We start from the raw sequence: 17,363 nt of genomic DNA, 5'->3' as shown, positions 1-17,363 counted from the left end.
GATGGGCGGGGGGGGGGGGGGGGGTGAAGATTCTTTAAATTTGTTTTAAGATACTTTGAACACCACTTGGGAGGAGGGAGTAATTATTGGGGGCCACTGGGAGAACCAGTCACTTTAACAAGCTGTCACTGTGGTTTAATTTTTGTAAAGCAGGGTAACTATCACTCCTGATTTGTAATTATTTTTACATAGAGGGGCACTTTCGAAAGGGACGTCCAAGTTGCGATTTGGACATCCTTGCAAAATGGCGAAATCCAGGGGCGGGGAAACCCATATTTTCAAAACAAGATGGACGTCCATCTTTCGTTTCGAAAATACAGTCAGAGACGTTGAAATTCTTAAATTTGGACGTCCCTAGATTTGGTCGTCCCTAGACATGGACGTTTCTGACTTTGACGATTTTCGAAACCAAAGATATCCATGTCAAAAACAACCAAATGCAAGCCATTTGGTCATGGGAGATGCCAAGTGTTCTTCAGGGATGTCCTTGTTTTTTTTTATTAAGGGTCAAGTTCCGCCTTTGCTACACCTCCGACATGCCCCCTTGAACTTTGGCCATCCTTGCGATGGAGTGCAGTTAGAGACGTCCTAAATCGGGTTTCGATTATACCAATTTGGACGTCCCTGGGAGGACGTCCATCTTCCAATTTATGTTGAAAGATGGGCGTTCTTCTCTTTCGAAAATGAGCCCAATAGTAACATAGTAGATGACAGTAAAGACCTGTACAGCCCATCCAGTCTGCCCAACAAGATAAACTCATGGAATAAGGTATGATGTGATACTACATATGTATACCTGATCTTGATCTATCCTTGCCATTTTCAGGGCCAGACCATAGAAATCTGCCCAGCACTGGCTTTGTTCTCCAGCTACTCAAGTTGAATCTGTCCAGCCACAATTAGGGCACAGACCGTAGAAGTCTGCCCAGCATTGGCTTTGCTTTCCCGTTTTTGGTGTTGCCATCTAAATCGCCACTAAATTTCCATGCCTTCTAGACAGGATTCTTTTGTATTTATCTTGTGAAAAGCAGCCTCTAAAGTATTTCAGATACATGAGTTTTCATAAAATTCCACATTTTAGGTGTTTTGCATGAATTTTTCAGTTGATATGGGATTTATAGGAACTTATGTGAAAGTTTTCTACTGAGAAGGGTACGTTTTGCAAGTGTGTGAAGCAAATGTTTGGAAAGTAGCTTTTCAAAAGTGGCCTTCTCAGTAGTACACTTTTATGTAAAAGTTCATATGGCAGACAAAATTTAATGTAGACAACTGTAAGTGAAGCAAGGAAGAATAACTCAAATTATAACCATACAATGGTAATAGGGTCCATATTAGAAGTCACCACCCAGGAAAAGAATTCTGCTCAGTGTGTGGTGGCAGCAAAAAAGAAAAACAAACAGGAATAGAGAATAAATGCCTCTGTATCATTCCATGATGCAACCGTATCTTGAATATTGTGTGCAGTTTTGGTCACTGCATCTCAAAAAAGAAATTGTGGAATTAGAAAATATACAGAGAAGGGCAACCAAAATCTGACATGCTGAGTGAAATGGTACCAAAAGTGGGGTTACAAATAACAGAGCTAAAAGCTATAAAAGTTTGGAGGGAATTTTCAGTTTTGAAAGTTTTGTTTACTATAGGGTCAGTAGAATGGGACTATGCAATTTTTTTCACCACTTTGAATTGGTTGATTGAATAATTAAGGGAGCAGTTGTTGTTTTTTTTTGAGACGCTGTAAGCGTAACCTTTATAACTGCTCTACACATCTCACTCTAATATGTACTATATTTGTACCTGTTCACAGTTTACACAATTGTTTATGTGGTCAATAAGATAAGGCTCCTAACGAAGGCATGTCTGCCAAAACACAGCCGTGTCGATCCTTTCAACATTTGGCTTACATTATCTCTAAGGTAATAAAGTCCTGATTTATTGGATGAGCTTTGATTTCCTCTTTTTATTTTTTGCTTCTTCACTCCTGACAGTTGACAGTTACTTTTTCACATGGGCGATATGGGTGTTGGATAACTTTGGGACTCTTTTACTGAAGCTTAGTTAGTATGTGCTAATTAATTTTACACCTATGGGCTTCTTAGCATTTAGTGCACACTAAGAGGGGCATAATTGAATGGGGCACCCAAGTTTTCCTGAGGGCGTCCTCGCAGGACGTCCCCACGAAAGGGGCGGGAAACCCGTATTATCGAAACAAGATGGGCGTCCATCTTTCTTTTCGATAACACGGTCGGGGACACCCAAATCTAAACATTTAGGTTTACCTTAGAGATGGCCGCCCCTAGTTTTCAGCAATAATGGAAACCGAGGACGCCCATCTCAGAAACAACCAAATCCAAGCCCTTTGGTCGTGGGATGTGCCAGCATTCGTAGTGCGCTGGTCCCCCTGACATGCCAGGACACCAACCGTACACCCTAGGGGGCACTGCAGTAGACTTCACAAATTGCTTCCAGGTGCATAGCTCCCTTACCTTGGGTGCTGAGCCCCCCAAAACCCACTCCTCACAACTGTACACACTACCATAGCCCTGAGGGGTGAAGGGGGGCACCTATATGTGGGTACAGTGGGTTTCTGGTGGGTTTTGAAGGGCTCACATTTACCACCACAAGTGTAACAGGTAGGGGGGGGATGGGCCTGGGTCCGCCTGCCTGAAGTGCACTGCAGTACCCACTAAAACTGCTCCAGTGACCTGCATGCGCTGTCATGTACCTGAGTATGACATCTGAGGCTGGCACGACATATTTTGAAAGATATTTTTTGAGGGTGGGAGGGGGTTAGTGACCACTGGGGGAGTAAGGGGAGGTCATCCCTGATTCTCTCCGGTGGTCATCTGGCCAGTTCGGGCACCTTTTTGAGGCTTGGTCTCAAGAAAAAATGGACCAAGTAAAGTCAGCCCAAGTGCTTGTCAGGGTCGCCTTTCTTTTTTCCATTATCGGCTGAGGACGCCCATGTGTTAAGCACCCCAGTCCCGCCTTCGCTATGCTTCCAACACGCTCCTGGGAACTTTGGTCATCCCCGCGACGGAAAGCAGTTAAGGATGCCCAAAATCGGCTTTTGATTAAGCCGATTTGGGCGACCCTGGGAGAAGGACGCCCATCTCCTGATTTGTGGCTAAAGATGGGCACCGTTCTCTTTCAAAAATAAGCCTGTATTTCTCTATTTATTTATGCATGCATTTTTGTATCCCACTGTTATCCAAAAACAAGTTTCGGCTCAAAATGTCTTACAAATTTCATTCTGGTTAACAGTTGCAGTATTGATTTACATTTTACAGTTTGGTTGAGACATAGTGATGGTTTACAATTACACGTACATTTTGGTTGGGACTTATGATGGTTTATGATTAGTAATTGAAATGGATAGCAATAAATTCTTTATTGTAGAATTTTTTAAAAAGAGGTATGTTTTCAGTTCTTTTCTAAATTGAAGATAGTCCGTGATGCTTCTTATGATCTTTGGTATCAAGTTCCACAATTTGGAACCCAGGTAGTTAAATCTGGTCATGTAGATAGATTTGTAAGTCATGTTTTTGCAATTGGGTAGGTGGAGTGAGTAGATTCTGGTTTCTGGGCTTGCATTTCTTGGGACAGTTCTACCAGGTCTAGCATGTATTCTGGAGACAAACCAAATAATATTTTGTAGATGATGGTGCTCGCTTTGAAGAACAATCTTGCCTTGATTGGCAGTCAGTGTAGTGTTTTGAGAGGTAGCTCTTTCATATTTCAACTTCTTGAAAATTAGCCTTGCTGCCATGCTTTGGATGGTTTGCAGCAATTTCAGTGTGCTTTCCTTGTAACTAACGTATACTGCATTGCAGTAATCTAGTTGTGATAGCATCGTTGATTGTACTATTATCCAGAATGATTGTCTAGGAAAATAGTCTCCGATTCTTCTCAGTTTCCATAGTATTCTGAAACATTTTGTTGTTACTGCTGATATTTGACTATCTAGTGTTAGGTGCTTGTCAAGAATGATTCCCAGTATTTTTTTAAAATTATTTTATTTATTCAATTTTCAAAATTTTTACAAGCATTAAATATCTTGCAACAGGAAAAATCGGGTGAACAAGGAAAAAAAATAAGGAAATAGATATAGCAAGTCATTATTCCCTTCACTCCGATATAAGTCCACTATAGGGGAGCTCAAAAATCACAAATAATGTTGAAGCAGGAACTTAAAGAAATATTACAGTAGAACTTGTAGGTCAGACGTATTCTGGACACTTATTCATTTATGTCAAACTATCAACAGGTGGAGCCACAGCTCCATCCGTCTTCCTAGATATTATAAACAACTCCAACTGGGATGAATCAAAAAAGGTAAATTTCTCAGTACTGTATGAAATTAAACACTTGCAGGGAAATTTTAGGAAAAAAGTAGCTCCCAAGTTGATCACTTCTTGCTTCTTTTGTAAGAATTTTTTTCGGCGCAGCTGTGTTTCCCTTGATACATCCGGGAAAATATTAATTTTTAACCCCTTAAACAATTTGTCTCGATTTTTATAAAAGAGCCTCAATATCCATTGTTTATCTGGTAATAAAACCACAGTTGCAACCAGCGTAGCTGGCTGCACTAAATCTGTATCCGAACTTTCCAATAAAGCGGAAACATCCAGAGGTTGACTTCTCTTGCTGTTGTTGCTGTCGTAGTTTCAAGGAAGGAATGTAAAATACTTGTGTAAAAGGAGGCATATTTTGCTCATTAATCTGAAAAATTTGTTTGAGATATAGATTTAGTATTTCTTTCGGCGCTATGTTTGACATATATGGGAAGTTTATAAAACGCAGGTTATTTCTAGTGAAAATTTCCACAATTTCTGCCTTCCTTCTCAAATTAGCCAAATCTTTTAACATTACATTTTGAGTTTCTTGAATTTGTTGAACTACATTAATTTGATTTTCCATCTGTGCCTTTAAACCTTTTACCTCATCCTGAACTTCAGCAACTTCTTGTTTAAGAGTTTGTATCTGTGGTATCATAGCTTTGCCCAAATCTGCGATTAAATTCCAAAGGCAGTCCAGTGTCACTTCAGGGGGTTTACTTTGAAATATAGCAAGTGAAAAAGCTCCTACCTCTGGCTGTTGTAAAGATAATCCTGTCCCAATAGGAGAATTTCCACCTTCTACAGATATCCCGGGGCTGTGCAGTGACCGATCCTTCTTGTTCTCCCTTTTGCCCTCGGTCTGCTTTCATCCTTCTCCCCTTCTGGGTGTGGATTTGGAGACGCAAATAATAGAGGGGCAAGCCTGCTTTGTCCTGGAGGAGGTGGAGGCGTTCGAGTGTCAGGGCTTAAGGAGACTTCCAGCTCAAGAGATCCCGACAAGCCTTCAACCACAGCGGGAATACTCAGCGAGTCGCTCACTGGCGTACTAGTGTCCTGATGTGCTCTCTGTACAAAAGTATCAATAGGGCCACTTCGAGCGGGGGTTCCCAGGTGCTGGTGGGCAACGGCAGCCACCTTCCCCCGTCTCTTCGGCATTCTGAAAGGATTTAATGGCGCTTAAAACAAAAGAGCCAGTGAGTAATTTTAGAAATTTCAGGAGCTCAAATAATACGTCTGACCTACTCGGCAGCCATTTTGAACTCCCGATTCCCAGTATTTTTAACTGTGTTTCAATTAGGTATGTTTGGTGGTCGACTGTAAAGTTTGAGTGGTAGATTACAGAATACTAGTAGAAGGTAAACAACAAGTTTGAGCTCTTTCTGGACTGGGGTTAATGCCATCTGGTCCTGATGATTTGCTGCTTGTTAGTTTGTCAAATACATCTTCAAGACCTACAGTGATGTGCTTTGGTTGCTCTAAATCATTGCCATCAAAGTAAGTTCTTCTGTAAAGATGAAGCCAAAGAAACCATTAATCTTTCTGCTTTCCCTTACCCTGGTCAATCAACAGACCAATCAACTCCCTCACAGGCTATTTGCGTCAGGTGCACTTGAAAAAGCTTTTAGAATTTGAGTTATTCTTCCATATTTGCGTCACTTGCAGTTGTTTACATTAAATTTTATCTACCATATGAACTTTTACATAAAAGTTCTGCTCTATTCTATTCAGGGTATTTATATCCCGCTAATATCAATAAAGAATCTAAGCGGGTTACATGAGTTCAAAACAAGTTAGGAAAGCCTTACAAAATTATTCATTCAGATACTTACTAAAAAAAATAAGTTTTCAATCCTTTATGAAATTGTAGATAATTAGAAAGTACAAGAACTTGTGTGGGTATAGAATTCAACAATTTACTGGCTTTAAAGGAAACAGCCATCATGAATTCTCTTATAGTGAACTTTCCTAACAGATAGAAATCCCAACAATAGAGTAGAATAAAAACAGAAATTCCTTCGAAAGCTGGATAAGCTATTAACTGTGGAAGGAGTGAAGAGCAGTTCCCCTGTAATATACTTTAAAACTATCCAAGCACAGACTGGTAACTAATGTAGCCTTCTGAGCAATGGTGTTAACATGATCATAGCATAAACAACCATAGATCATTTTAGCTAAAGTGTTTTGTAGTAATTGCAACTTGTTAACTAATCTTGAGTTTAATCCACCATATGAAGCACAACAATAATCCAACTGAGGCAATACAATAGCCTAAACCAGCACATGAAAATATTCAGTTAAAAAAATAACAGATCTTATCACCCCTTACTTGTCATAGTTTGAAAAATAACTTCTTACTCAAATTTATCTGCGGATCCATCGTCAACTGAGTAACCAGAATAATTCCCAAAACCTTAGAAGATTTTTCAAATAAACTGTTCTCCAGAAACTATAGTCACACTACAAGGAACTAAAGAGACTTCATTACAAAAATATAACAAGTTGGTCTTAGCTTAAAACTCAGGCATAGGAGCCAACTTTTCAAAATGATTGGGGGTGCTGAAAAAATGTTTTTGTTTGTTTTACAGGTGGTGCATTCCCCCCTCCCCCTAAGTTCCAGTCCCAGTCCCTCCCTTCGAGTTCCAGGGTCCCCCCTCCCTCCAAGTTCCAAGGCCCCCCTCCTCCCTCCCTCCGAGTTCCAGGCCCCCTTCCCTCCGAATTTTAAAAGTCATCTTACCTCGTCGGGGTTACAGCGGCAGCAGTGGTGAAAAGCGTGCAGGCTCGGCGCTTAGTTCAGTCTTCCCTTCTCTTTCTCTCAGCTTTGGTCCCGCCCTCAGAGCTGAGAGAAAGGGAAGACTGAACTAAGCGCCGAGCTTGCATGCTTTTCACCGCTGGTGCCGCCGTAACCCTGACGAGGTAAGATGATGACTTTTAAAATTCGGAGGGAGGGGGCCTGGAACTTGAAGTGAGGAAAAAGGAGGGACAAAGGGAACTTCCAGTGGGTGAAATATTGGTTGTGCTCAAGCACCCATGGAGTTGGCGCCTATAAACTCAGGGGTCCTTTTACAAAGGCGCGCTAGCGTTTTTAGCACGCGCTAAATGCTAGAGACGCCCATTGGAATATATGGGTGTCTCTAGTGTTTATCGCATGTTTATTTTTAGCATGCGCTAAAAACGCTAGGGCACCTTTGTAAAAGGACCCCTAGAAGTTTGCAATGTTGGAAAATCTAACGTCACTGGGATCAAAACAGATATATCATCTGCATATGAGCAACCAGAGTGACCAGATGCATCCAAAACCGAGCCCAAAGAACTCATTAAATAGAATTGGAGACAACGGTGAACCCTGAGGGACAGCAAAGTCTGGTTGATCTCCAAGTATATGAAAAAGTATTTTTTTTCCTAACAATACAATCTAGTTCTAAAAAAAAAAAAAAAAAAAAACTTTATATCCATTTATAGACAGCAAAGCTACTTTCCAAAAGTTTGCTTCACACGTTTGTAAAAAGTATCTCTCAGTAGCAAACTTTCATAAGTTCCTATAAATCCCGTATCAACTGAAAAAATGTGGAATTTTGTCAAAATTGGTGTGTGTGAAATACTTCACAGGCTGCTTTTCACAAGATAAACACAAAGGAATCCTAGAAGGCATGGAACCAAACGTAGCCTCTACATTGCTCTTTATTTATTTATTGCATTTGTATCCCACATTTTCCCACCTTTTTGCGGGCTCAGTGTGGCTTACAATACATTATGAATAATGGAGATACAGTTTGTTACAATTCGGTTATGGATTACATTGTGAAGAGTTATATGAGACAAAATCAAAGTATCATTAAGGAATATATCAATGGAAAAGAACATTGAAACATTGGAAGGAAACAACGGGAAACTAAAGGACAATACATAATGACAAAAAACATATGGTATAGATTTTTCTATGAGTAAAGGTATGAGTGTGGTGAGATTTCAGGATTGAGAATTCATAAGTGGATGTGTTGATATATTACTGAACAGTGGGTGTGGATTTTATGTGTTTTGGTTCTTTCCGTAAATTTTATCAAAAAGTACGGAAGTTGGTTTGTTCGTAGATCGTTTTCAGGTTGCGCGGTAGTGTGTTCCAGAATTGCGTGCTCATATAAGAAAAGGCTGACGCGTGCAGCGCCTTGTATTTCAGGCCCTTGCAGTTAGGGAAGTGGAGGTTGAGGAAAGTTCGAGATGATCTTTTAGCGTTTCTGGGTGGTAAGTCGATTAACTCAGACATGTAGGCTGGGGCTTCGCCGTGAATGATTTTGTGGACTAATGTGCATACCTTAAAAGCAATGCGTTCCTTGAGTGGGAGCCAGTGGAGCTTCTCTTGTAAGGGTTTTGCACTTTCATATTTCGGTTTTCCGAAGATGAGTCTGGCTGCCGTATTCTGGGCTGTTTGAAGTTTCCTCAGTATTTGCTCTTTGCAGCCTGCGTACAGTGAGTTGCAGTAATCCAGATGGCTGAGTACAAGGGATTGCACTAGGCTGCAAAAGACGGATCTTGGGAAGAATGGTCTTATTCTTTTCAGTTTCCACATGCAGTAGAACATTTTTTTGGTTGTGTTGTTTGCATGGGTTTCGAGTGTTAGGTGGCGGTCGATAGTAACTCCAAGGATTTTTAACATTTCTGAGATTGGAAGGTTTAGTTTTGGTGTATTTATAGCGGTAAATTCCTTCGTGTTGTATTGGGAAGTAAGTATCAGGCACTGAGTTTTTTCTGCATTTAGTTTCAGACGAAATGCATCTGCCCAGGTGTTCATGATGTGTAGACTTTGATTGATTTCATTGAAGATTTCTTTGATGTCTTGCTTGAAAGGGATGTATATTGTTACATCATCGGCGTATATATATGGGTTGAGGTTATGGTTTGATAGGAGTTTTGCCAAGGGGATCATCATTAGGTTGAAGATGGTTGGTGAGAGAGGTGATCCTTGTGGTACTCCACATTCGGGTGTCCATGCGGCAGACGTGGCTGAATTTGATGGCCACCTTATTACGTTTTTATATCTAACTTGCTATCACTATTGCTTATCTCTATTTTCTTCATTAGGGTCTGCCTTCCATTTTTTTTTTTTAAGATGCTCTTTTAGCTTTCACCACTTCTTCCTCATCATTAAATTGCACTAACTGCCATTTGGCCTTCTTTTGAATACATTTTATCCAGGCCTCCAGAAAGGCCTTTTAAAATAATGTTTATGCCTCATGCAGACTTTTGACTTTGGCAATTGTTCCTTTTAGTTATTTTTTTTCTAACAAATTTTTTCATTTTAGCATAGTGTCCCTTTTTAAAATTAAGTGCTACAGTGAGATATATATTTTTTGGCATCTTTGTTCCAGGGATGACGTTTCATTGCACTGTGATCACTATTGCCTAGTGGCTCTATCACCATTATCCCTTCTACCAGGTCTTATGTACCAGTAAGGACTAGATCTAAAGTATTTTCCTCTCTGGTGGGATCCTGAACTAACTGCTTCATGAAGCAGTCATTTATGCCACTAGAATAGAGCTCCCAAATTGTGGGTCAGAACCCCAAATGAGGTCAAAATTCTCACATTTGATGTCACTACCTCTAGATAGATTGTAAAATAAAAATATAACTATTATTCCTAATATGAAAATATTGCTTGGCTCACTTCTCTATACAAAAGTCAAGGAAGGCTCACATATGTAGAATAAAATTAAAAGTAAAAAAAAAATCTCATCTTATTTCCCTTCCTTGCTTTCTCCTCAAATTATCAACTGTATAGGAAGTGAAATGGGAAGCAATTGGGACCATAATCCAACCAACATTTTTATTTATTATTATTATTGATTAGGATTTATTTACTGCCTTTTTGAAAGAATTCACTCAAGACGGTGATTTTGTCCTATATACAGTATAAGAAACAAGAATTTATTTGATTGCACCAACCAAGTGTTCCATTACCCCTGAACTGAACAGTACGAGTATTCCTGCTTTTTACTGTTCTGAAATTTTAATTTAGGTAGGATGTCTCAACAACTCAGAACTGACCATACAGAGCATATATTACAAATTTGATGCAGGAGGGGGTAAAAGGATGCTTAACTGCAGGAGTTCCTGACTACTTTGGATAAACCCAGGAAGTGATCCTCCTTGTGATTCTGTGCAATTTATGAGTTGTTTTTATTCACTTGTGTACTGTCACAACAGAGCAGGGATGGTTCCAACAGAGTAAAAACAGTAGAATTTGTGTAGGGGCCTCCAAATTTTTTATTGCAAAAGCCAAAACATTTCTTAAATTACTCCTGTACATCTGCCTTTCATGAAGGCCTTCAGTTTTCATAACCTCAAACAAACCAAAGACAAATCACAAATTATAATTGAAGACCTATATACTTTCAAATGCAAATCAATTTAGTAAGAATACTAAATCCTATCAACACGAACCATGAATAATTTTTTCCTTGCAAATGCATGCTATATTTTGTAAATTTATTTTGTGTTACTTGTTACATACTATATATTCTCTCTTTTCTGCTATACACAATTTTAGAAGTGGTGTACTTGGCATGTTGCACACTGTAGGGGCACATTCTATAACTGGGTGCCACATGCTGAACACCAATTCTATAATGCATTTCCTGAAAGAGAGAAGTGAGCCAAAAAACAAGTCAGCTGACCTCTGTACAGACCATCTCCTCCCCTTTCAGTGGAGAGGAAGTGCCCAAGTTCATTTCTGTATCTTCAAAGTGGACAAAACAGTTCCTTTAGATGGCAAGAGACATAACTACAGAAGACAGAATGCTCTGGATCATAGCCTCCAACCATGCATCATAAGCAGACTTGGTGGAAGGCCTGTGTTCTGGAAAGGTCTAGCACACCAAGGACAAAAACAAACCCCATAACTCTCTGATTCATATATATAATTTTTCAAAATCAAAGAATGAAATAAAATTGACAAAAAAAATGTAAGAACATATTGGGAGAGCTTTTTTTCACATCCATTCAGCTAAGTAGAAAAACAAAACTGAGAAGGCAGGAAGTTCAAAGAAGGGCGACCAAAATGATTAAGGGGATGGAACGCCTCATATGAGGAAAGGCTTTTGAGTTTAGGGCTCTTCAGCTTGGAAAAGAGACAGCTGAGGGGAGATTGGACTGATAACAATAGGGCTTTTCTTATAGGAGATTTTTATGCATAGTGGGAGTGGAGGAGTAGCCTACTAGTTAAGAGTACTGGGCTTGACATCTAGATATACCCGGTTCAAATCTCACCACTTTTCTTTTCAATCTTGGGCAAAAGATGTGAGCTAATCTAAATAAAAAAGTAATTATAGGATAGAGGTCTACAAAGTCTTGAGTGGTGTAGAATGAGTAAACATGAATCAATTTTTTTACTCCTTCAAAAAGTACAAAGACTAGGGGACACTCAATGACATTACATGGAAATTAGGGCCGATTTTGATTAAAAACTTTAATCACAATTAATCATGTGGTTAAAGGCAGAGTGTAGCCAGCAGTTCATTTTGGGGGGGGGGGGGGGCACAGGGGTGGCCACACATTTCCTCTCCCTCCCTCCACATTACATATCATACCTTTGCTGGTGGGGATGCCGAAGCCCCACCAGTTGAAGAAATCCACTGCCAAAGCAGCCCCTTTCCTCCTTGTACTGCCTCAGGAGTAAGGGAGTCAGCGGGGTGCCTCCAGCTGCTGATGTAAGTCTCACGTCGGTGGTAGGAAAAATGAGTTGCTGCTGAAAGAAAGGATAGTTAACTTTCTAGAAACCGACGGGTTACAGGACCCGAGGCAACATGGCTTTACCAAAGGCAAATCCTGCCAAACGAATCTTGTTGACTTTTTTGATTGGGTGACTAAAGAACTGGATGACGGACGTGCACTAGATGTAATCTACTTGGACTTCAGCAAAGCCTTTGATATGGTCCCCCACAGAAGACTCGTGAATAAGCTGAAAGGGTTGAACTTAGGACCGAAAGTGGTGAACTGGATAAGAAACTGGTTGACAGACAGGTGGCAGAGGGTGGTGGTAAATGGAATCCACTCGGAGGAAAGGAAGGTGAGCAGTGAAGTTCCTCAGGGCTCGGTGCTGGGGTCTAATTTTGTTTAATATATTTGTGGGAGATATTTCTGAAGGGTTGGAAGGAAAGGTGTGCCTTTTTGCAGATGACACAAAAATAGCCAATAGAGTGGATACCCTGGAGGGACTAGAAACGATGAGAAGGGATCTCCGAATGTTAGAAGAATGGTCGAGGGTCTGGCAGTTAAAATATGATTCAGTATGAAAGAGAGTCTAATACACTAATAATAATGAGTGAGTGTATAGAAACGTAACAGATGCATAACGTTAAAATGTAATGCCAAGAAGTGTAGAGGGATGCGGAAAACCAAAAGAGAGATACCGGATAGGAGGGGAGAGATCAGTAAGCTCGACTCAGGAGAGAGACCTTGGGGTGTTGGTGACGGAGGATCTGAAGGTGAAGAAACAATGCAACAAGGCGACGGCCGTGGCCAGAAGGATGCTAGGCTGCGTAGAGAGGGGCATAACCAGCAGAAGAAAGGAGGTGTTGATGCCCCTCTACAAGTCGTTGGTGAGGACCCACTTGGAGTACTGTGTTCAGTGTTGGATGCCATATCTTGCCAAAGATAGAAAAAGACTGGAAGCGGTGCAAAGAAAAGCTATGAAAATGGTATGGGATTTGTGTTGCAAACCGTACGAGGAGAGACTTGCTGACCTGAACATGTATACCTTGGAAGAAAGGAGAAACAGGAGTGATATAATACAGACGTTCAAATATCCCTGATTTTTCTAGCTTGGGTCCTTATAGGAAATAATTTCCCCTCTCATTTCAGCTTTTGCAATTTCTCAATAGAGAGCAGGTTGGTGAATATATCATCCATTGTGAAATGCAAAAGCGTCCCAACACTTCAAGAAATCTTGACATTTCTGATCTCCATAGAGATCCAAGGCATATCTCCAATTGTAACATCAAGTGGTTCACTGATCCCAGCTTCCTAGTTCCCAGGTTCCAAGCTCTTCATAGCTCTGCTGTTGGGATTTGGAAAGAAAGGGCGCTAGAAACTAAAAAATAATCTATATGAGATTGTGATGAATGAGTACGGGCGGTATGTGTATAATCCCTAAGTGTAGGGTGCAAAACCCACCATACATCAATGAAGTCTAAGGCATTACACAGAAGAGGCAGACCCCCAAAGTATGTGAAGGAACCTTGGGGAACAGAGGTGGACTTGTCCAAATGGGGATCATAAACCAAATTAAAGTCTCCACCCAAGATAACATTCCAGTCTTGGTATGGAGTCAAAAGACTACTACTACTACTTAACATTTCTAAAGTGCTACTAGGGTTACGCAGTGCTGTACAGTTTAACAAGAAGGACAGTCCCTGCTCAAAGGAGCTTACAATATAAGGAGCAATTAAACCCTGAAAGAATTTCCTGTCATAAATATTGGGTGCACCCATTCACCTCAACTGAAGCTAAAATGTACTGCTCCTCAGGTCCTCAAACAGTAGTCTTCACCTGTATATTCAAACCCTTGCGAAACAGGTTCATCCCTGCCTTGAGCTGTATCGCCAGAGCCTCCACCAAACTTCCCTCCCACCTTCTCTGAAATTTTGCATGGTCTGCTGAAGTAAAACGTGTTTCCTGCAGAAATGCAATATCAGCGTGCTGGAGCTTTAACACCTGCAACACCTCAATTCTTTTAATCAGAGAGGAGACTTCCCCCAAATTCCAGGAGACAAATCTAAGTGATCCCAAGGTGCCAAAGGGTTATCATAACAATATCGAAGATTACATAATGCAATGATTTAAAGGAACACCCCCCCCCCCGCCCACGAGTGCTCCCCCAGATCAAAAAGAACAGGCTCACAGAAAATCCTCTAATTCCCAGGCAACTGAGAATGTGGCAGTCTCAAGAAAACAAAAAACAGAGAGAACATACAAACCAACTCTCAATCATACCAAACTTCCCACTCCTAATTCTCCCCCCCCCCCCAAACAGCCCTACCCCCACTGACAAAGAGACTGCCCTCTTCCAGGACTGGATCACACAGAGATTTCCCCCACCCCCACCTCAGTGATAAGAAAAGGTAGCCACCCACTGGAGTGTCCATAAACATGTATTGCAGTCTTCAAAAAGGTGTAAAATTTCCTACTTGCTAGATGATTGGCAGGATCCCAAATGAAAGAAGATTAGCTAACATTAAGGCTGCTCAAAAAAAAAAAACCAAAACCAAAAAAAAAAAAAACCTCATAAGCTGCATCAGTCCGTAGTCTCTCCACTACAACCATACAATGGTTCAATGATACTACAGAGAATAAAAGTAAATGAAACAGGACAAAAAAACAAAACAAGTTACCCAAATGTCCCAAAAAGGGGGAGTCCAAATGTATCCCCCATCAGAAAAAGGTCCAAAGAATCCGCTCTAGGATACAGTGTAACACAGACTACCATCTGCAACATACAGCCCATACCAAGGGCCAAGAAGAGTAATTCATGGTGGCATCAATGAGAGCTCTAATTGCTTAGCAAATGTTAAGGCCTCCATGGCCAATTTGAAGAAGTGTGTCATGCCTGCATGCTGGATTCGCAAACAGGCTGGATAAAATAATACAGATTTATCTTCTTTGAATAAAGCAGCCGACATGTTTCACTAAATGCACTGCATTGCATGGAGACAGCAGCTGAAAAGTCCTGGAAACAACTAAGTCAATGATTTTCACAATATAAAGGTCCAACTATTCTCTCGGGGCTCACAGAATCTCTTGTTTGTGTACAAAGTTGAGCAGTTTGAAGATAATTCTAGGAGGCGAGTCCTTAGGTCTCACTGGTCCCAAGAGATGAGCTTGTTCAATGAGCATACGGCCCACTTCAGATTGCAATCGCAAGGCCTTGGGAAGCTAACCTTCCAAGAAGACCTACAGGTCAGAATCCTTAGTAGCCTCTGGAAGCCCGACCAGTCGGAGATTACTCCGTCGTGATCGGTTCTCCAGGTCTTCCAGTTTAGCTTCCAGTTCAATATTCTTCTGCATTTCATGTTGTTCTTAATCTTGCTGTTGGAGTGTACCCTATGCATTCGAGAGCTGCTGCTGATAAACGGAGAGCTCAAACCATAGGTTTCCCAGCTTCCCATCCATCGTTTCTAATTTCTCTGACATTTGCTGAAGTTTAATGTCCACGTAAGATTTCAACAGCACTGAAACTTCAGCCGCAATTTCGGCTGCCCATGCGAAGACTACCGATTTCGGGCTTGCAGAATCTCCCTCCCCCATTTTGTTTTCTCCTGCATGGCCTCATGCTCCTTCCTTCCTCAGAGGTTTGGACGACATTTGTAAAGCAATCCTGAGGGAAACCACGTCTCACTGAATCCAAGAGACTCAAGCTATCAGCACAGTAAGTGAAATGAGTAAAACTAGGTCACTGCAGCAATATAGGAGTTAAGATGGTAAACAAGGGGTTCGGGAGCTCAGCTCAGCGACACCTGCTTGCTAGCTCAGCATCACGTGATTCACTTTCAAAGGGTAAATGGAGATCAGCAACCAAAGAAGCCATTTTGTACAGTTTCTTATTTGTCATTTTTCTGCCATTTTGTACATATATCTCTCATTATTCATACACAGACCTGCTGAAAAAAAGTGAAAACATTATTACCAGGTAACAGGCGACACTGAAGAATTCTATTAAATAAGAATAGCCATACTGGGTCAGACCAAAGGTCCATCTAGCCCAGTATCCTGCTTCCAACAGTGGCCAATTCAGGTCACAAGTACCTGGCAGAAATTCAATTAGTAGCAACATTCCATGCTACCAATACCAGGATAAGCAGTGGTTTTTTTAAACACAGATACACTAACTGTTTTAACACATGCTCTGGCAGTTATAGTTCCAGAGCTTATTCATTCTTTGAGTGAAAAAATATTTCCTCCTATTTGTTTCAAAAGTATTTCCATGTAATTTCATTGAGTATCCCCTAGTCTTTGTATTTTTTGAAAGAGTGAAAAATTCACTTCTACCTGTTCTACACCAGTCAGGATTTTGTAGACCTCAATCAGATCAGCCCCCCCACCTCAGCTGCCTTGTTTCCAAGCTGAAGAACCCTAACCTCTTTAGCCTTTCCTCATATGGGAGGAGTTCCACCCCGTTTATCATTCTGGTCGCTCTTCTTTGAACCTTTTCTAATTCCGCTATAACTTTTTTGAGATACAGCTATGAGAATTGAACTCAATACTTAAGGTGAGGTCGCACCATGGTGTGATACAGAGGTATTGTAATATTCATAGTCTTATTTTGTATCCCTTTCCTAATAATTCCTAGCATCCTGTTTGCTTTTTTTGGCTGTTGCCACACACTAGGCAGAAAATTTCAGTGCATTGTCTACAATGACACCTAGATCTTTTTCTTGAGTGCTGTCTCCTAAGGTGGACCCTAGCATCAGGTAACTATGATTTGGATTATTCTTCCCAATGTGCATCACTTTGCATTTATCCGCATTAAATGTCATCTGCCATTTGGATGAACAGAGTGAGAAAAACAGGTTCTGAAATTCTTTTCCGTATGAAAATTAAGAACAGCTCCATAAACTGACACATACAAAACAGAATTCTATGCAACACTCTGGAAGAATTTCTGTATTGCACAGACATCTCCTAAAAATGCAACCTTTCAATCTTTCACACTCTACTTCAAAGTTTCAAAAAATTCAACTATGATTTTCAGTTCTACATAGCAGGGGTTCTCAACCCAGTCCTTGGGACAAACCTAGCCCAGTTAGGTTTTCAAGATATCCACAATGAATATGCATGAGATAAATTTGCAAGGACTGCCTACACTATAGGTAAATCTATCTTAAGTACTTTGTGGATCTCCTGAAAAACTGACTGGGTGTGTCCCAAGGACTGGATTGAGAACCAGTCAAATATGCATGCTAGTTATAAGAGCAACATGAAGCAAAAAGCTAAGAGCTCCTTCCCCTCACAATTGACATAAAAAATTATATTTTTCT

This window comes from Microcaecilia unicolor, chromosome 4 (assembly GCF_901765095.1).
Source record: "Microcaecilia unicolor chromosome 4, aMicUni1.1, whole genome shotgun sequence".
Taxonomy (NCBI): Eukaryota; Metazoa; Chordata; class Amphibia; order Gymnophiona; family Siphonopidae; genus Microcaecilia; species Microcaecilia unicolor.
Note: the sequence above shows the minus strand (reverse complement) of the source record.